The 19096-nt window shown below is 42.9% G+C and overlaps 1 long non-coding RNA gene and 1 other non-coding gene across 3 annotated transcripts; one reads left to right on the forward strand and one right to left on the reverse strand.

Annotated features, from left to right (window-relative positions):
* The first annotated feature begins 4239 nt into the window (after positions 1-4239).
* LOC119265828 lies at positions 4240-4401 on the forward strand. Its single transcript, XR_005131759.1, has one exon. It is a non-coding gene; the product is annotated as a U1 spliceosomal RNA (small nuclear RNA).
* On the reverse strand, positions 4369-13714 carry LOC108442855. Of its 2 annotated transcripts, XR_005131742.1 has the most exons (4): positions 13081-13714; positions 11795-11943; positions 6082-6307; positions 4369-4444 (listed from the first exon to the last, which is right to left on the reverse strand). It is a non-coding gene; the product is annotated as an uncharacterized LOC108442855 (long non-coding RNA). The 2 variants fall into 2 exon arrangements; XR_001859085.1 differs by lacking the exons at positions 4369-4444; positions 6082-6307 and adding an exon at positions 9701-9976.
* Positions 13715-19096: the final 5382 nt, after the last annotated feature.

Genomic DNA, 19096 nt, shown 5'->3' on the forward strand with positions numbered 1-19096 from the left:
TAAATGAAAGTTAAAGCAATGGGGACATCAGGCCTTCTAGGCCTTCAGAGATGTCCTAATGATTTACATGAAATAAAAAACATGTGTCTGTAATTTTAAGCTCATTTTTATTTAATGTAACCATCATGCTTGTTTTGTTAAACTCTGCAAGTATTAGTAGAAGTGCTGCTTTTCTTGTTTTTATAGCCCAAATAGAAATGCCTAGTTTTAATAGTCATGGTTCACCACTGAGGGAAAGACTAGGTGAGCATCTGCAAAGCATCTCCAGTGAACCCTCAGAAGTATTGCACATTTTTGTTGTGCTGTTTATTTCTTGACAAAATGGTCAAAAATGGTCTGAGCCAGTCAATAAATATTGTAAAATAAAATGTAGATGCATTTAATTATATAACGGTGCTGTGTTTCTCACAATATGAAACTGTAGAACGTTAGAACTGGAGCAAAGTCTCTAAACAATGAAACAGGATATAATGGTTAGTCAGCATGACGCAGTTGCTGCAGGCTTGGAATTGTTTGCAGGATCCCTTTGAGGCAACACTTCATTTTCAGACAAATTTGAGATGTAAATCACTGAAACAGGACCAAAAGCCCTTTAGAGTTCATGCCTGTAACCCCACTAAGTGTAAATCACACGTTTATATAGTGCTCTCAGTCAGCTCTGTCTACAAGTAGCTGCTCTGGGGCCTTCAGAACAAAGGCTGTACGCCAGCTCTGCACATTGCCCCAACACCCCCCACCCCCCAGCAGCAGCACTGTCTGGACGCTCGGCCACATTATTAAATTCACCACTGGCAGCGCTACCTGGAGGGCCCATGTATTCGTGTCACTCCAGCACTGGGGGGATCGCAGGCCGGGAGCCATGACAGCACACTTTCATTTCGGCCTGCTTATATAATAGCAGAACGCAATAAAACTGTCTGGCCCCACGTCTGGCTCCAGTCAGGCTGTTTTTATTGACCCAAAATTTCTGGCCCCAAAGATTATTAGGAGGGGGAAATGTCATGCTCAGAATAGAATCTCATACTTCGGGTCGAAACGTTGGACACCATTAAGCGGTCACCGGATAAGTGTGAGTCACTAATTACACAGCAGATGAGCCTTGTGTGTTTTAATGAGAAAGCAGGCGAAATAGAGACTCCTGTAACTCTGCAGTTGGAGGCCAAAGGGCGTCCTAGCTTGACGTCGTGAGTGCTTATGGTGCCAATTGCTCATTTTTACGTGAGATGGCTGTGCATATGAGCATTTAGCTTTGGTTATCTCTTAAAATTTTATGGCGTCATTTCGGTTTTCCCTTTGCTGGTTGTTGTGAGTCCTGAAGAAAGTTCCAAGATCCAAATGAAAGCTGAAGGAGATGAGAATGCCAGGCCTTCCCACTGTGGCAGATTGAGGACTGTCCTTTTTTGTTGCAATGAGTTAGGCAATTACAAATTCTCAACAGAGTGTGGACCACAGCTCTCATTCCACAATGCATTTTCCCCTCTGTAGCTGCATCAGAATGCAGAATCAGGTGTGTTTCTTTCTTTCTTTTCAGATCTCACTTTGATAATTGTGAAGAAAAATTATGCTGCATTGCATTTGAGAGAGTTATATCATTAAAGTATCTTTTTCCCAGTTCCTTTTTTCCATAATTTCCTGTTCTTTCTTTTGATTACAGATCAAGGAGACCAACAGTGCTCTAATGTATGCACGAAAGGGACATGATTAATTTCTTGTAATTAACCTCAGCCCATTAAGAAAATCGATTGCGCACTCAAATGTGATCCACTGTGCCTGGTGCATAGAGGCCCAGACCCAGAGCGGTGTAAAGAAATCTGTTCTACACAAACTGGTAGAAAGCAATCATTATAACACTGCTTACACAAAAACACAGGAAGCAAGGCAATCTTGGAATTCCTTCAAGATCAAGGCTTATAAGCATCAAAGCTGCACGGTTGGAAATGGTGGCAAGTTGGAAGTGAATGTGTTCAGACTTTAGGAAATATACTTTAACCCCAGTCAATATCAAATATGAATATAGATATCAAATATATACAGCAGTCCTCATGCATACATCATTAAACACCTACCGTGTTCTCGCTGAGAGGGTATGCTTTACATGGGCAGGAAGTAGGTTTCTCAAAATATCCACCCATAGTACAATAATCTGAGGGAGGACCACCTAGAATATTGCCCTGCATGCTAGATCTAACTAGTCTTTAATTCCCTCAAACAGAAAGACGAAAGAAAAGAAATAACGAAAGAGATAAACAAAGGAAAATGAGTAAATTGGAGTGTAAAAGTAGCACTGAGAAGAAATTGCTGAGCAAAGCACTAATGAGCCCTCAGCTTTGCTGTCAGTAGGTCCCCAGTGGCCCGTATCCTCTAGGATATCTAGGATAGAGTTACTAGGAATTTAGGATTGTTTATTAAGTCAAACCCATCAAAAAAACAACTAGCAACAGTCAGTAAACCGTCAGTAATTAGTATTGCTCCAGTACAGCAGGCACTGAGTATTTGCTTGTCAGAAATCCCCCATCCCATAATGTATGCAGCCCCCCCACAGCTTTCCTCTCAGGCAAAATCAGACGCCTGAGCTTGGAGGTAAAGGCAGAAAATGTGATGATCCTTTTAGTCTTCCTTTGCTTGACTCCTTAAATGGCCAGGGCCCACTGGCAGGCTCAAAGTTTATTATACAGTTCTATAACCTATGAAGAGCTCAGCCAGTTTGCATTGAAGTTCCTGTGATTACTGAAAAATAAGCCTTAGTATGTAATTAGCCTGAGATTTTAAAGCGGTTAAAATAACTAAAAAAACTGCCCAATCTGTGCAAAGTGGGTTACGGGAGCTTTTGCTTAGATACAAAGACATATTAAAGATGTAGCTTATCAGCATCACTCCTACTCTTTTCAGTCAGGAATATCTGCAGATACGTAAACATTGGCGTTGATGCACAGCATGCCCTTTCTGACCTTTACAGATAGTTGACTTTGGAGTCATTAAAGTTGGATCAATAATGCAAATGACTGGACAAAAATCTTGCAGCAATGCAGTGCAGTGTTCCACATACACACAGTCTGTCTCTTGCATAAGTACAGTGACTACTTTCATGGGAAATGGCCCATAGTTTATTATAGAAAATGTGCTGATTGTGGAATTAATCGTAGTTTTACTTCACCTACTTTTCAACATGGCACTAATACTGCAGTCGCAGTGCTTCTTCCCAGTCAGAATCACTGCTGCTGCTGGTGCATGTGAGTAGCTCTTACCCATAGATGGCAGTCTTGAACTGAGATGAACACAATAGGTTATTTTACGATGTGTGTGCCTTCATTTTCCTGCATAAGCAAATGCAACAGCACAAACTGTCATGATTTCTTTTGAGGACTCCAAGCTGTGCCTGGCTGAAATCTGTATGTCCTGGTTGAAATATATATATGGCCAGTCTGTGCAAAGTGCTGACTGTGGACTGAGAATGTCCCCTGGGGTGGGCAAGATTAAAGATCATTTGCTGTCGGCCTAATAGAGAGATCTTTTATGTATGATTCAGTTAATAAAAACGTATTGATTTGCGACTCCTCTTTGTCTCCTTGCTGCAGGTGAGCAGTTCATTCTAGTCTTCTTGGGTTACATGTGAATCTTCTGTTTTTGTGAGTGGCACACAATAGTGTGAGAAATTCTCATATAAAAGGAGACCTAACAGTAATTAGATTTTGCATTTAATCAAGCCTTTCACAGCAGTGTCAGCTCAATTATTGCTTCTGGTGATTGATATCCTCAATCTCCAGAGCGCACATAAATAACATTACAACAGATCCACTGCAATCTGTTTGAGCTCAAGCGTGTTTAGTTTAAAATGCTTTAACCAACTCATGGGTCACGTTATGGGGTACACAATGTATTGGCACACTCTTGTAGATGACTGTAGTTCATCTGTTGCTGCACTCTCAATGGAAAGAAACTACCTTCACTGATCACTGTCCACATATTATTTGGGTGGGGGACCATTGTCAGCACAGCAGTGACACTGATTGCATGGCAGCCTTTTCTTTGCACAGTTTGCATTAAGTAAGCTCTACCCTCATCAGTGGTCAGATTTTGACCACAGGACCCATTTTTTCCACTGACCACTTGTTTTGCATATATTGCTCTCAACTCAGCAGTTTCACTGAGGCTTTGCATTTGACCAACATCCAGCGATACACTAACATGCCACCAGCATATCGATGTCATTTCTGCGCTGAAATGTGGTAGTTACCTGTATTACTTACCTGGCAGGGTTGATACCATGATCACAAAGGTGGTTCCCCCAGGGCGAGGCTCTGCCATTCCACAGGAGTGGAGCTCACCCTTGCGAATTCCCCAAATGCGGGAATCTCAGCTGAGTAATTTCTGGTAGTGGGCGACTGCGTTCGTGCTCTCCGGTTACTGTACAGTGCTGTGTGTCTGCTACTGGCTGCTACATTTCCTTCAGGATCAATAAAGTTCATTAATAGTCAGGAGCAAACGAGCAGACAGCTAACGTGGTGGAGCAGCAGACAGCTAACGTGGTGGAGCAGCAGACAGCTAACGTGATGGAGCAGCAGACAGCTAACGTGGTGGAGCAGCAGACAGCTAACGTGGTGGAGCAGCAGACAGCTAACGTGGTGGAGCAGCAGACAGCTAACGTGATGGAGCAGCAGACAGCTAACGTGGTGGAACAGCAGACAGCTAACGTGGTGGAACGGCAGACAGCTAACGTGGTGGAGCAGCAGACAGCTAACGTGGTGGAACAGCAGACAGCTAACGTGATGGAGCAGCAGACAGCTAACGTGGTGGAGCAGCAGACAGCTAACGTGGTGGAGCAGCAGACAGCTAACGTGGTGGAGCAGCAGACAGCAAACGTGGTGGAGCAGCAGACAGCTAACGTGGTGGAGCAGCAGACAGCTAACGTGGTGGAGCAGCAGACAGCTGACGTGGTGGAGCAGCAGACAGCTAACGTGGTGGAGCAGCAGACAGCAAACGTGGTGGAACAGCAGACAGCAAACGTGGTGGAGCAGCAGACAGCAAACGTGGTGGAACAGCAGACAGCTAACGTGGTGGAGCAGCAGACAGCTAACGTGGTGGAGCAGCAGACAGCTAACGTGGTGGAGCAGCAGACAGCTAACGTGGTGGAACAGCAGACAGCTAACGTGGTGGAGCAGCAGACAGCTAACGTGGTGGAGCAGCAGACAGCTAACGTGGTGGAGCAGCAGACAGCTACTGTGGTGGAACAGCAGACAGCAAACGTGGTGGAGCGGCAGACAGCTACTGTGGTGGAGCGGCAGACAGCTAACGTGGTGGAGCGGCAGACAGCTAACGTGGTGGAGCGGCAGACAGCTAACGTGGTGGAACGGCAGACAGCTAACGTGGTGGAACGGCAGACAGCTAACGTGGTGGAACGGCAGACAGCTAACGTGGTGGAACGGCAGACAGCTACTGTGGTGGAACGGCAGACAGCTACTGTGGTGGAGCAGCAGACAGCAAACGTGGTGGAACAGCAGACAGCTAACGTGGTGGAGCAGCAGACAGCTACTGTGGTGGAGCAGCAGACAGCTAACGTGGTGGAGCAGCAGACAGCTAACGTGGTGGAGCAGCAGACAGCTAACGTGGTGGAGCAGCAGACAGCTAACGTGGTGGAGCAGCAGACAGCTAACGTGGTGGAGCACACAATAGGACACAGTGAACATGGTGAAACATGCAGAACCGTGTAGACCACCAACTTGGGGAAACAATAGACAGCAGATGTGATGAAACAGTAGCAGACCACGAACGTGGTGGAACACAGCATTATAGATCTAGAGCAGAGTGGAGCACACAGCATTGTACATCTAGAACACGGTGGAACACAAGATGGTAGACACTAAACATGGAACACGTCCAGCATTATAGATCTGGAACATGGTGAAACACACAGGATGATGCATATATTTACTGATATATTGACTGTTTCACAGCCTTGTAGATACTATACAGATTAATAAAATCACGTGACATTGAAATATAAAGTTAAGTGCTTTAGATCTTAGATGAAAACTCATCTTTTCTAGTAGACCCTTGTCATGTTGCTATCTACATGTTCTTTACCTCATTGTTATTTGTTCCATTTGAGTTGTCTTCATTCTCTCTTCCAGGCTCTGGACCAGCATCTCCTTCACTAACACTGAACCGTCATGGCTCTGCTACTCTGCCCTGCTCTGAGAGATGTTTTGGTGAAGGAGGTTATCAGACGATCCATGATCAGGACCTGAAGGGGAATCTCTCTTGCCATGACTGATGCTGATTTCACCAAGTGGGACTGGTACACATGCACCTGCAATAACAAGGACATCTGTGATGTGGCTCTTCAAGTGGAGCATGAGTCCTGACAGATCTTTCACCATTCATTGCTAACAGAAGCCAGTGGTCTAAATGCTTTGGTTTTCTCCTCAGCTTTGAAGTCGTCAGTTCAGATAAAGCCTGGTGAAATTCTGGTCCTGGTTTTGTACATATCAGCAATTTATAACAGCACAGGTGGACAGAAAAGAGGTGAAGAAGACGGTGCAGGCAGGATGGAGTGGGTGGAGACGGGTGTCAGGGCTGATGTGTGACAGAAGGATAGCAGCAAGAGTGAAAGGGAAGGTTTACAAGACAGCAGTGCGTCCTGCTATGATGTATGGTTTGGAGACTGTGGCTCTGTCTAAAAGACAGGAGGCTGAGCTGGAGGTGGCGGAGATGAAGATGCTGAGATTTTCGTTGGGAGTGACCAGGATGGACAAGATTAGAAATGAGCAGATCAGAGGGACAGTGAAGGTGGAGCAGTTTGGAGATAAAGCCAGAGAGGCCAGGTTGAGATGGTTTGGACATGTGTTGAGGAGGAATAGTGGATATATTGAGCAAAGAATGTTGGAGATGGAGCTGCCGGGCAGAAGGAGAAGAGGTAGACCTCAGAGAAGGTTTATGGATGTAGTTAGGGTGGACATGGAGATGGTTGGTGTAAAAGAGGAGGCAGTGGATAGGGCAAGATGGAGGCAGATGATCCGCTGTGGCGACCCCTAAAGGGAGCAGCCGAAAGAAGAAGAAGAAGAAGAAGAAGAAGAAGAAGAAGAAGAAGAAGAAGAAGACAGGTGGAGTGAATGGATCCAGTGGTCAGATCTGTACAGTGGATAGACGCTCACTGGAGTGCATGCCAGAATACAAACAGAGCATCTCTAACATCTGCTCTTCAGCTGAAAGGAGTGACTCCCTCTGAAAGTGGAGTTTACACCATACAGGTCACCAGGAGCAAAGCAGTTATTCATGTCTACACAGTGACCGTCCAAGGCATGAATTCAGCGTGATTCAGTTTTCCTGAAAAGATTTCTCCAAGATTTCATGCTTATCAATGAAACAAAAAAAATCAGTCAGAAATCATTTTGCTCAAGCAGCTGCTGAATTTGTGTGTGGTTTTGTAGATGATCTGCCACATACAGACAGAAATCAGGGGTCAGTAGCGCGAGAGCGGTTGATCATATTGCTTATATTGCTAGTGGTGCTGACGGGGGGCTGTTTCTGTAATGCTGTGATGAAGGAGGAATATTATGCAGCGCCCGATCAACATGGCTGGATGGTGTACAAAGAAAGAGGGAAAAAAAGTCTGTCCCTTCCCCAGTAATAACCATGAATCCCAAAACCTTGGGTACACTGCACATCCTTTAAAGTCCTACCAGATTATTAAAAGACTGGCTTGTTCCTGCATTCTCAGAAATAAAGGCACTGTCAGTAACCCTCTTCTCACTGGGGTGGAACCAGTCCCTTTAGTCAGGGAACATAACCATAACCCACTGAAATGATCTGTTCTAAGCTGTACTGACTCCACACCCCGTCTCGCCTCCAGGCTTTTATTTTACTGTTCTGTTTTAAAACATTTACTTATGAAAAGGTACAACTGCAAACTTTACACCTGGAAAAAACTTATTTATGGTTCACAATCGGACCTAAAAAACCACCCAGAACCTTTATTTCCAATGGTGCGGTGACTTGAGGTGATACCGATACCGTAAATGAGTTGGTATCACACATTACTTAAACTTTAAGTCGTTTTTTCTGTTGCTCATGCTGATATTGCAAAGAAGCAGCTAAACATGTTCAAGTGAGAATCGTGGATGTAAACATAATCGATTATGCCTTAAACTTGGCTCATTAATAGTTTCGCGCCACACCTGAGTGACTCCCCACTTTTCTTTGGTTACTTGTACTTTTTTTTTCATTGGCTGTTTCAGGAGTCAGTTCAGATTGAGTTGTTGACCGGTTTACACGATGATTACGCTCGAGCACACGTTTGATAAACTCAGACTGGTCTGAAACCCATCTGAGTCTGCAGCTCACACACAAATCTATTCTCCCTCCAACTGTCGACTCCAACTGACCCAAAAATCTACAGACCAGAACTGACCAGCTCAGACTCGACCCAGAATGAGAATCAGGGCTAAAATTGTGGTAAAAGTCGAGTGGTGTAACGTTGGCTTGAGATCTCTCCAGCTTTCAAGTTTTTAGTAGTAAGGGAATGTGAAACTCCAGGTGTCAAAGACGTGCCTGGTGGATCTATGAAAGTGAGACCTGATTGACAGTAGACGCCAATTTCTGAACGTAAATATAAAATGCAAACCAGAGTTAAAGAAAAAGTGCCATCATCCATGATGTGAACTGTCTGATCCCACACATCAAATCAGGCATGAAATATAAACTAGAAAGGGAAAGTTTGAACAAACTAAGCCGATAATCTAAACTAATAAAGTTAAAACGGTGAAAACAGATCCACTTTAAATTCAGTGCCAGCATAAACTCAGTGCTACCTTAAAAGAAATGCCACTTTAAATTTAGTGCTTCCTAAGCGCAGTTCCACCTTAGATGTTTTATTTGATGCTTTCACTAAAAATCACAGCTGAAGATTCCTTCATTTATGCACTATCTTCTAAGGCCATGTTTGGGACACTGGATTTAGCATCTGATACAGCAGTTTTCTTTAGTTTGCTTGCTGTGACTGTTGTAGCATCTAACCTGCATATTTACATATAGCTGACAGTTTAAGAGTAGCGTTATGTGAGAATGCTCGTCATTACCAACACAGGAAAATAAATACACAGTTGGAGTATTTAAACCACAAAAGTTTAAAACACTTCGCAGAAATATTCGATTTAATGTTTCTAGAACGAGAGTTCAGAATATCCTGCCTAACTGAGGGGCGATGCGTCGCGCGCAGGCACTGGCAGCCAGACCTTTTACAGCTTTATTACAGGATATTTAAACCTAGGGCTACAGGATTGCTCACCCATGGGAGCAGTCTCTGACAGCGCAGTGTAGTTTATAATCTAGACAGTATGTCACAACGTCCACAGATGTTTCATGTCACTGTCAGAACAAAAACTGGTATCTCCAAAACGATACTATACAGGAGGATTTCGCTTCACCTTAAAAAAAACTCGCTGCTGTCGAAAAAAGAACAAAATGTATTTTGTTGATTTATATTTTTCTGCGTCATTTGAACATGACAGCTGAACTTTACACTGTAAACACTCCAGAAATGCTCCAGAATGATTGTAATCTCTTTTTACTTTAGCTTGAATTAGAAGTGTCTTTGCTTTTTCAGGTCAAGTTACTGTTTGAGACGTTTGTTTTTCTGTGATTTGTTATAAGAAGATAATGAGTCTTATTCTTTAGTTCTCTGTATAAATGAGACACCAAACTGTTTTCCATTTGTACAGTTTGCTGATGTTTATTAAAGATAGTTATGAAATTTTTCATATGCTCTTCAAAGGTTCTGAATCCTGCTTCTGAAGGTTTCCCTGCTTTAACACTACATCATGGGTTTGTTGATGTGCTGACTTGATTAAGGCCAGCAGTGACTGCAGTGACTGTGCACTGATCTGGAGTAAGGTTTCTTAACCACTGTATGCTTGAAACACCCTCAGGCTCATACTGGGGGGGTCCCAGTGGTCCATACTGGACGTGCAATGGCAGGTTGCTATAAAACAATAAATAAATATTAAATGTATAAAATATTTCCAAACATAAAACATTGTAAGGAGGTCTGTGAAAACAGCACAAAAGATTTTTTGCCTCTTGACTTGAAACCAGATATTCTTGCCCTGCTGTTTCATCAGCCCACCTGCAACATCATGAACAAACTTTTAAGAACATTCCATGTAATTTGCTTCCATTCTGTATTTTAATGTCCACTGATGGACATTACATCTTGCAGGAGTGGACATACCGTGCTAAAAAAATCCTAAAACTGAAGTAAAAAGGTGAGTTTGTTTTCTTGTGGGCCTTCATGCTTACTAGAGACAAACAAGTTGGCCTGGATGTGGAAAAGGTTGAGACCCCCTGATCTGGAGCTTTCCTGCTGTAAGAACTCATGTTGACGTTCTGATGGAATTAAAGTATTAAGATGTTTGTTTTTACAGCTGTAGAGCATTGTGGGTATAAAATGAACTGAAAGAGTGAACTTAAAGGCTTCAATGACTGTAAAAAAACTAACTGTAGTGTTTCAGTCCAGCAGGTGGCGCTGTTTAATAAGGCATTTTATCCTTATCAGTGGAGGCTGGATGTAGAGAAAGGTGCTTCACACCTGTAGGTCTCACAGTCCCACCTAACTCACTACAGTCACTACTAGCTCACGATTATTAAAGTCGGTTCTGCAGAAGATTGATATGACCCAAAAAACAGAAATACAAAACTATGCCTTTACACGCATTGTCAGAAGAAGTACACAAATCAGTACAGCTGTCCTGCTCCAGCAGATTTACTGCATCTCAGGAAGTGGATGTTTATGAGCTTGGCCTCGTTTTTCCAAAAGGAACGTAGTTTTATAATCAGCTGGTGGAGAGCGTTCAGCTTTTGGGAAACCCAGCCCTGAGGAGTACAGATGTGTTGGGAGCAGGAAAACCACTAAAATCCAGGACTAGCATTGGGAACCTGTGACCTGCACTAGTGGCTCCTGGAGCACTGGTAACACCTATTAACACAATTTGAAGTTCTATATTTTAAATGACTTATTATTAGTAAGTATTTAATATGTATACACATTTATCGGCTGTTCTACTAAGTACACTTTCTATATAGGTGCATATTCTGGTTCAGCAATTACAGACTGTAGTCAGGTTACAGTACAATTACAGACTGTAGTCAACAGCTTTCTCTGTTTTTATAGCCTTTCTTTATTGGCCAAGACCCCCACTGCAAATATTAGGCATTATTTGAGTGCTGGATCTTTCTCAGCCCTGCAGTGACACTGTCATAGTGGCATGTTAGTGTGTCCTGCAGTGGATGAGAGAGGAGTGTTGCTAGAGTTGTTAAACAACTCTGTGTCATTGTTGGGCTAAGAACATACCAGCAACCAAAGATATCCATCCAACAGTCTCCCTGTGGTCAGAAACTCACCACTGAGGAAGGACTAGAGGACGACTAACACAAATTGTGCAGCAACAGGTTGGCTGATGTCAAACTTTATAAGGTGGACCAACAATAGAGGAGTTTCTCTGCCCAGACTACCACGTCTGTGTCACTGCTGTGTTGAGAATGATCTATTGCCCAAATAATGGTCATGTGCAGGTCAGAGCATTGCTAAAGACTGCATATAAAATCTAATAGATTATAAAGCAGATGGACTACAACCTGTAACTGTACAACTATAAAATGCATTTTGCCTAGATAAAAAGTCAGTGAATTATATAAGGTAGCCAGTAACTGTATAAACAAAATTTACTTACATTTCATATTAAAGCAATTTAATTTAACAATAATATTAGCAAATTGAGAAAGGTAACAAATGCGATCATACCTCTGAATGAGTGATGTTTTCACCTATGAGCGTTTCCCAAGTCCAGCCAGCGTAAGCCGTAGTTCTACCTCTCCTGTCGACGTGGATGAGTATATGGTGCAAAACGTCTTGTCCCCTTCACTTCCTCCTGGAAGAACCCTGGAAAAGACCTAAAAGCGTTTTCAGTCACTTTAGAGCCGTGTAACTACAATGTGACATCAGGCAGCAAACCGGCCTGTCTCACACCTAGCTATTTCTTGGTGTACTGACTGTCCATGGCGACTGGACTGGCCCATTTCTGTCTGTTCTCCCTGACCACCACCAGGATCGGCTCTACCCTGTCTGGCTGGCCTGACATCTCCTGCTGAGCCTAAACTGTTGGACAGCATCGACACAAGATTTTGAGCAGTGCTGATGATGTCCACTAATGGGACCTGACAAACACAGACAATGATAACAGTTTAATATGAAGAACAGAAATCTCTCCTATAGCAAAGAAAGATTAATGAAATAGCAAACAAACACTTTTAGTTTCAACCGAATGGCTCCCTGCAGCACTACAATTACATAAAGACCCTTGATAGTGGTCTGTCTCTAGCTTGACTGGCAAACTTTCATTTCAAAATAATTTTATATAGATTGGCAGCATCAAGCTTCTGCGCTGGTAAAGTTCATTCTAATGCTACGACTAGATAAACACTTCGTCTATGTACTACTGCCCAGTGCAATATCGCTTTCCTAAAAGAGCTTCTTCACAACCATCTGTACCTTCAGCAAGTTTAAGAAGCTCTCTGTAACTTCAGTAAAGGAACGTTATACTTAGCCCTCGCTGGAGTCTTAGCAGTCTCACCGACAGCTTAACACGATCCACCAACAATGATTATTCAAGCATAGGCTACAAGTTACTGAAGAAACACGTATAATATTTCAACAACATACTCTTTAATGGATGTACTCACAACCAGCACCAAATGTCCGTGGTTAAGCCACCACAGCATAACATTAAAAAATGTGAATATTGATTAATCACTAATAAAAGGAGCATAATCGCAGCGCTAACCAAAAAAAGTCCACGACGAATTACGGGATAAGCAGTAAAATAAATGATCAACAAGCAGATTTTGGAAACCCCTCAATACTAAAAGCATAAACTAAGAGGTTGACCTGTAACCAGACGACAGGCCTGCGTTTGGCCTGCTCTGTATAACGCTGCTGCCCTCAAAGATCACGACGGCAATGCTCTTCATTACACCATCTGAAACAATTAAAGCGTTTGAAACGAATCATTGTTAAACAACTGTACTGACCAGAGAGAAGAATGAAAGCTGTACCAGAGACGCAGTCGAGCTTCCTCTTACTGCTTCAGCCGTCTTGCTGCCCGCCAACAGTTGAGATGGGGGCGCTGGAGAGGACGCATGCACACTACGCCGAATCGATTGGTCTCTTACTCGATGCAGTTTACCTGTGAGCCCAATGACGTTGTTTTTCGGACATCTGTACATAAACATATTTGTTGTACACAAAAGTCTGTTTTCATACATTTACATACAGATTAAATCACACATAAAAAGCATGATGTCGTGATGCCGTGTGTGGTTTGTGAGAATACAACCGCAAAATCTACATCTAAATCCAAGAAACGACGTCATTGGGCTCACAGGTAAAGATGAGCACGCACTAGTAGTTTGCCAGCGATCTTACTCCTTAACAACGGGCGAACTACGACTCTCTTATCCACTATGAAGACCAGAAGAAAATGTGAAGCCGCATATTATGAAGTGATGGGACCAGTAGGTGGCGCTCTAAGACCGCAAACAACAAATGAGACCTTCTACTTCATGTACAGACTACATTCGAGGTCCACTGACACAATGACTCTTAATTTTGAACCAAAGTTATTTTTGTTTCAGACTAAAGGTTTGGGTTCAAAACCTGATTACAACTTCTCATATTGGTTAGTTTCTGACATGAGACCAGACCGAGGGCTCTCGTAGATTTGTATACACTGGCTGAAGGTGGAGGCCTTTACAGGTCTTCTAATTCAAACTCATGTTTGTTTCAAAGTAAAGGTTAGGTTCATAACCTGTTTCCAACTTCTAATGTCAGTTAGCTTCAGAACAAGCCCTGACCAAGTCCCACATTGCTTAGTTTCTGACATGAGACCAGTCCAAGGGTTCTCATAGGTTTTTACACACTGGATGAAGCTGGAGGCCTACGCAGGTCCTGTAAAGATATTCATTAGAATATATAATCAATAGTTTCAAAATGAAGGTTTGGTTGAAAGGTTTTGAACTATTGTATAGCTGTCATAGTCAGATCTGCCGGAGTCGTTAGCCACACTCTGTAAATGTTTACATTCCCTGTTTATATACAAACGGATAGAACAAAACTAATCCCATTTACCTGCTTTTTTTCCGAGTATACAACCGCCCACATGTCCGGCTGGACACTGAAGGACGACTGACTGCCGAGCCCCCCTGCTACCCACTTCAGACCAGCTGCCCACGCCTCAGCTACCACCAACCACCTTGGATGAGCTGCCCACCCTACGCTGATGTTCTCATAGACTCCTAGATATTCCTAATATCGATATTACTGCTATTAATATTAGTAGTATAATCACTTGTAGGTAGTTTGACCAGAGGAGGATGGGTCCCCCCTGGTGAGCCTGGTTCCTCCCAAGGTTTCTTCCTCAGTTCTGAGGGAGTTTTTCCTTGCCACTGTTGCCCCTGGCTTGCCCACTGGGGGGTTTCTGTACATTCTGTACATTCTTTCAGTCCTGTGGAAACTTTGTCTTTTCTGAAATCCTGTAAAGCTGCTTTGTAACAACATCCGTTGTAAAAAGCGCTATACAAATAATTTTGATTTGATGATTTGATTTGATTTGAACTATTGGCACGGCAGCATGGCCTCCAAAATCAAACATCCAGCAGTGCTGCTGGAGTTGCTGAACACTGTGTATACTTACTGTCAGCTGGTATTGGTCCACCTTGTTGATGGAAAGTTGTAGCACATCTGTCGCTGCAGTGCGCATTAGTCCTTCAACAGTTGTCAGCTCTGGCTTTTAGGTTGGTAGTCCATTCTCAGTCTAGCAGAGACACTGAGGTGTTTAAAAAATCCAGCAGCACTGTGTGTCTGATCCACTCAGACAAGCACAACACACACTAACGCACAACCACCACGTCATTGTCACTGCAGTGCTGAGAATGATCCACCACACCGATAACACCTGCTTTTTGGTGGTCCTGTGATTGTCCTCACGACTGATAAACAGGGTAAATCCTCTTTACTAGCAAATCATGCAGAGAAACAGATGGACTACAATCTGTAATTGTAAAACTTAGAAGAGCATCTAAATAGTAAGTGGAGCTCATATAATGGCGACATTCTCGAACACTTGTGTTCTCACAGGGAAAACGTTGGGTGTTTACTGTAGTAATGAGACAACGGTCTGAAGATTTACATTGAAAGCCTTTGATTTTTACCACATGCCCTTGCTGACAGCAGGCCTGGACATGTGCCTCAGTTGGGAGTTAAACTGCATCTGTAATTACATGAGTAAATTCACTAAGTGTAAATACAGTGGCTGATTGTTTGGCTTGAACTTGATGAAAATGTTCCGCTGATATCACCTCTTGGCTGAAGTGTGTGTGGACTCCTCTGTGTTGGAGGCAGGCGTGGCCAAGGCTTCCCTCTACGTTCTGGAGAGGGTTATGTGGCAAAGAATGGCAGAGGCCTTAGGCAGGCATGGTGCACAATACCTTGGCTCCCTCTCCGCTCTGGGCACCCACAACTGGTCCATCTGCTATAGACCTGGCAGGATGCCCGTTAGTAATGGGTATATGTAAATATGCCCTTCAGTAGTGGAGTTAATATGCATGCCATGCATGCAGTAACAAAATTGCATCAATATGAGAGCTAAAGCAAAGTGTAACAGATGAACAGTATGAGGTTGTGCAGGGGCATAAACTCGAGCCCAAACCCAACCCATTCCTGTGACCTGACCTAACCAGGCCTGAGTGGTACTGCTAAATTTGAACCTGGATCGCTCCCCAAATAATCTCAGAAACTGCCCAATGACGCATGAGCAGTTGAGCAGTTGACAAATTGTGCCGCGAGAGTTGCGCTACAGTCTATTTATGATATGCGCACCATTGTTTCCACTACAGTCTGCAACTGTACATATACACTATACACTGTCTGGAAGTTTGTAGACACCTTCTTCTGAAATCTAGAGTATTTATATGGAGTCGGCCCTAATTTTGCAGCAGTAACAGTCTCTACTCATCTGACAGGCTTTAGACTAGGTGTTGGAATAGTGCAGTGAGGATTTGATTGCATTCAGTCACAAGGTTCCTGGCATTAGATAAGAAACTGATATGTGGATGAAAAGTTCTGGATCACAAATGCCATTGCAGTTCATTATAAAGGGTCTGGATGGTGCACCACCACTCTAGATAAAGCAGTTTCACGGCTCCACAGCCCAGTGCTGGAGGCTTTAATACCTCTCTAGCCAATGCCTGGCATTCTGCATTATGGCCTAGGCCATAATTTAAAGGGGTGTCTGGATACTTTTGGACATGTAGTGTGTATAGTGGATCTAAGGTAGGTAGACATCATAAGGTGTCCAAAGAAGGTTGATCTAATACTGTGGCTGTCAAATGTATGTCTTCTCTTCAGATGTTCATTTATTCCATTCCAGCCTGAATCAGACATAATAGTCAGGAATGGGTAAATGTCTCATTGCATCTCATAACAGCATCGTTCCAACTTGATGCCTGAGACCACTTGTGTTAAAGAATGCATCATCTTCTGGGACAATGGACATCTCCTGCGCTTCTGAGTGATGTGATTTGATATGGTTATGCAGTGATCAGATATACTCACTTCTAAGGTGCACAAGCCTCTAAAGGATTTCTTAGTAGTGGCACCACAGGAACTCAAGCTGAGGTTAGTTGGCTCACATTCTTCCTGTTTACTTTAGTTAACTAGCAGACTGCAAAGTGTGTGTGTGTGTGTGTGTGTGTGTGTGTGTGTGTGTGTGTGTGTGTGTGTGTGTGTGTGTGTGTGTAAAATGTGTGGCACTCTTTGGGCAAACAATTAAATCACATTACAGTGTGTGAGAGACAGATTGATTGTTATGGTTTATGATTGGCTTACAGTTTTTACATTTAAATGGAAATTAAAGTTTTCTGAATGTTTTTTAATTTACATTCAATAGCGTAAAGAGTTTGTCGGTACCTGACAAGTTGCAAGAACCTACAGTTTTTTTTGGTGGGGTGCATTTACACATTTAATTCAGTGTGGTGACAGTTTTTCCTCATGTGCCTTTTACATGAAAATACAAACAATGTTTTCCAAAGAAATGTTGCTCCTTTTTAGCACTGCAGGAAAAGACGTCGAGAAAAGGCTGCAGCTTTTCTAAATAGAAAGATGTCAAACGCTCTACATGGCAGGGCAGCGTGATCTTGCACATCTGAAAACAAAAGCTGAAAGTACACAAGTTGTGAGCAACACTTATGTGACAGTAGTTTTTACAAGGAATGACACCATAACATCACTAAACATCAGTTTGGAAGCGAAAAATGCAGTTTATTTATTTATTTATTTTGTGCACAAAGCTGATGGAAAATGTTAAATTCTGATTCTCTCAGAGAATTCTCAAAATTTTCTGCAGAATTTTTCAGCAGTGTAGGGAATGACCAGTGCAATAGTGCTAATTCCTACTAGCACCTCTATGAGATTCACAGTGTTATATGATAACAGTGGTGTATATTCCAGCTTTAACATTTGAATATTTTAACATTCAGATAATTCAAAGCAATAACCTGCTGCATGTGTAGCTGTACTGTGACTTATTGTGCTCGACCAGTCAATTACGCAGTGCATGTTGATAAATCACATCTCATTCAAACTGCCGGTCAAATTTCACCACTACTTCTGGCAGCAAGCAGCTCAATGTGATTAAGTAGCATAAAATGTGGTCCAGACTACATAAACATCACTGACACCATTCAGTGCAAATCATGGGAATAAGGTTAGTGTGATTTTTCAGTCATTTGCCCTGTGATGCTGAATATCAATATAGGCCACTAAAGTGCATTAAAAACGTAAAAGTTGCAAAGCTTTTAAAAAGGTTTGAGACAGCTTATTATTATTATTATTATTATTATTATTATTTTGGGAGAAAAGTGTACACAGCACAAAACGTATCTGGTTCTGAACATTTTTATTTAACACAGGGTGATGGGGCCATTTTTCAAAAACACTATTCATTCTGGCCATAGAGAAATGGGGCTTAGACTCGGAGCTCCTAATATGGGCATAATGCGGACTACAGAATGACGCATGACTACAGGGGTCTATTAAAAAACTCTACTATAATAGAAAGAAACACTATAAATGATGATATTTAGCTCATTGCTATCATGCGAAGCCCCTAAGGGGTCGTGGTTATAAAAAATAATAATAAAATAAGGTTGGTGAAATTTCGTTCCCTCGCAAATGTTTTGCATTATGATGCAACAGCTTGCATTCACTGGCATAAGCTGTGCTTTGCTGAAGCTCAGACATGAAGCAGCTCATTGAATGTGATGGTGTCATGATGTCGCTTCCCCAAATCAAACATGACTTAATGATGTTTAGTGATGCAACTGAAACTGAGATCGAGGGTCCTCGTACAGTAAAAGTAACATTTACAGAGACTGCAGAGAACAACTGCTGGAAAACTCAGCGCAGACTGGCGAAGCTGGGAAAACAGCTTTACGTGAGCTATGCTAAAAGCAAAGCTCTGAAGTAGGCAGTGGTGCTGGGCACCTCTGGGCCTTTGTTTGCTTGCTGTCTGACGAGCACACATTTTGCGAGGCAATGCAAAACATTTGCGAGGGGACGGATTTTATTTGCGAGGGGACGGATTTTATTTGCGAGGGGACGGATTTATTTGCGAGGGGACGGATTTATTTGCGAGGGGACGGATTTTATTTGCGAGGGGACGGATTTTATTTGCGAGGGGACGGATTTTATTTCCGAGGGGACGGATTTATTTGCGAGGGGACGGATTTTATTTGCGAGGGGACGGATTTTATTTGCGAGGGGACGGATTTTATTTGCGAGGGGACGGATTTATTTGCGAGGGGACGGATTTTATTTGCGAGGGGACGGATTTTATTTGCGAGGGGACGGATTTATTTGCGAGGGGACGGATTTTATTTGCGAGGGGACGGATTTTATTTGCGAGGGGACGGATTTATTTGCGAGGGGACGGATTTTATTTGCGAGGGGACGGATTTATTTGCGAGGGGACGGATTTATTTGCGAGGGGAC

This window comes from Pygocentrus nattereri, chromosome 17 (genome assembly GCF_015220715.1).
Source record: "Pygocentrus nattereri isolate fPygNat1 chromosome 17, fPygNat1.pri, whole genome shotgun sequence".
Taxonomy (NCBI): Eukaryota; Metazoa; Chordata; class Actinopteri; order Characiformes; family Serrasalmidae; genus Pygocentrus; species Pygocentrus nattereri.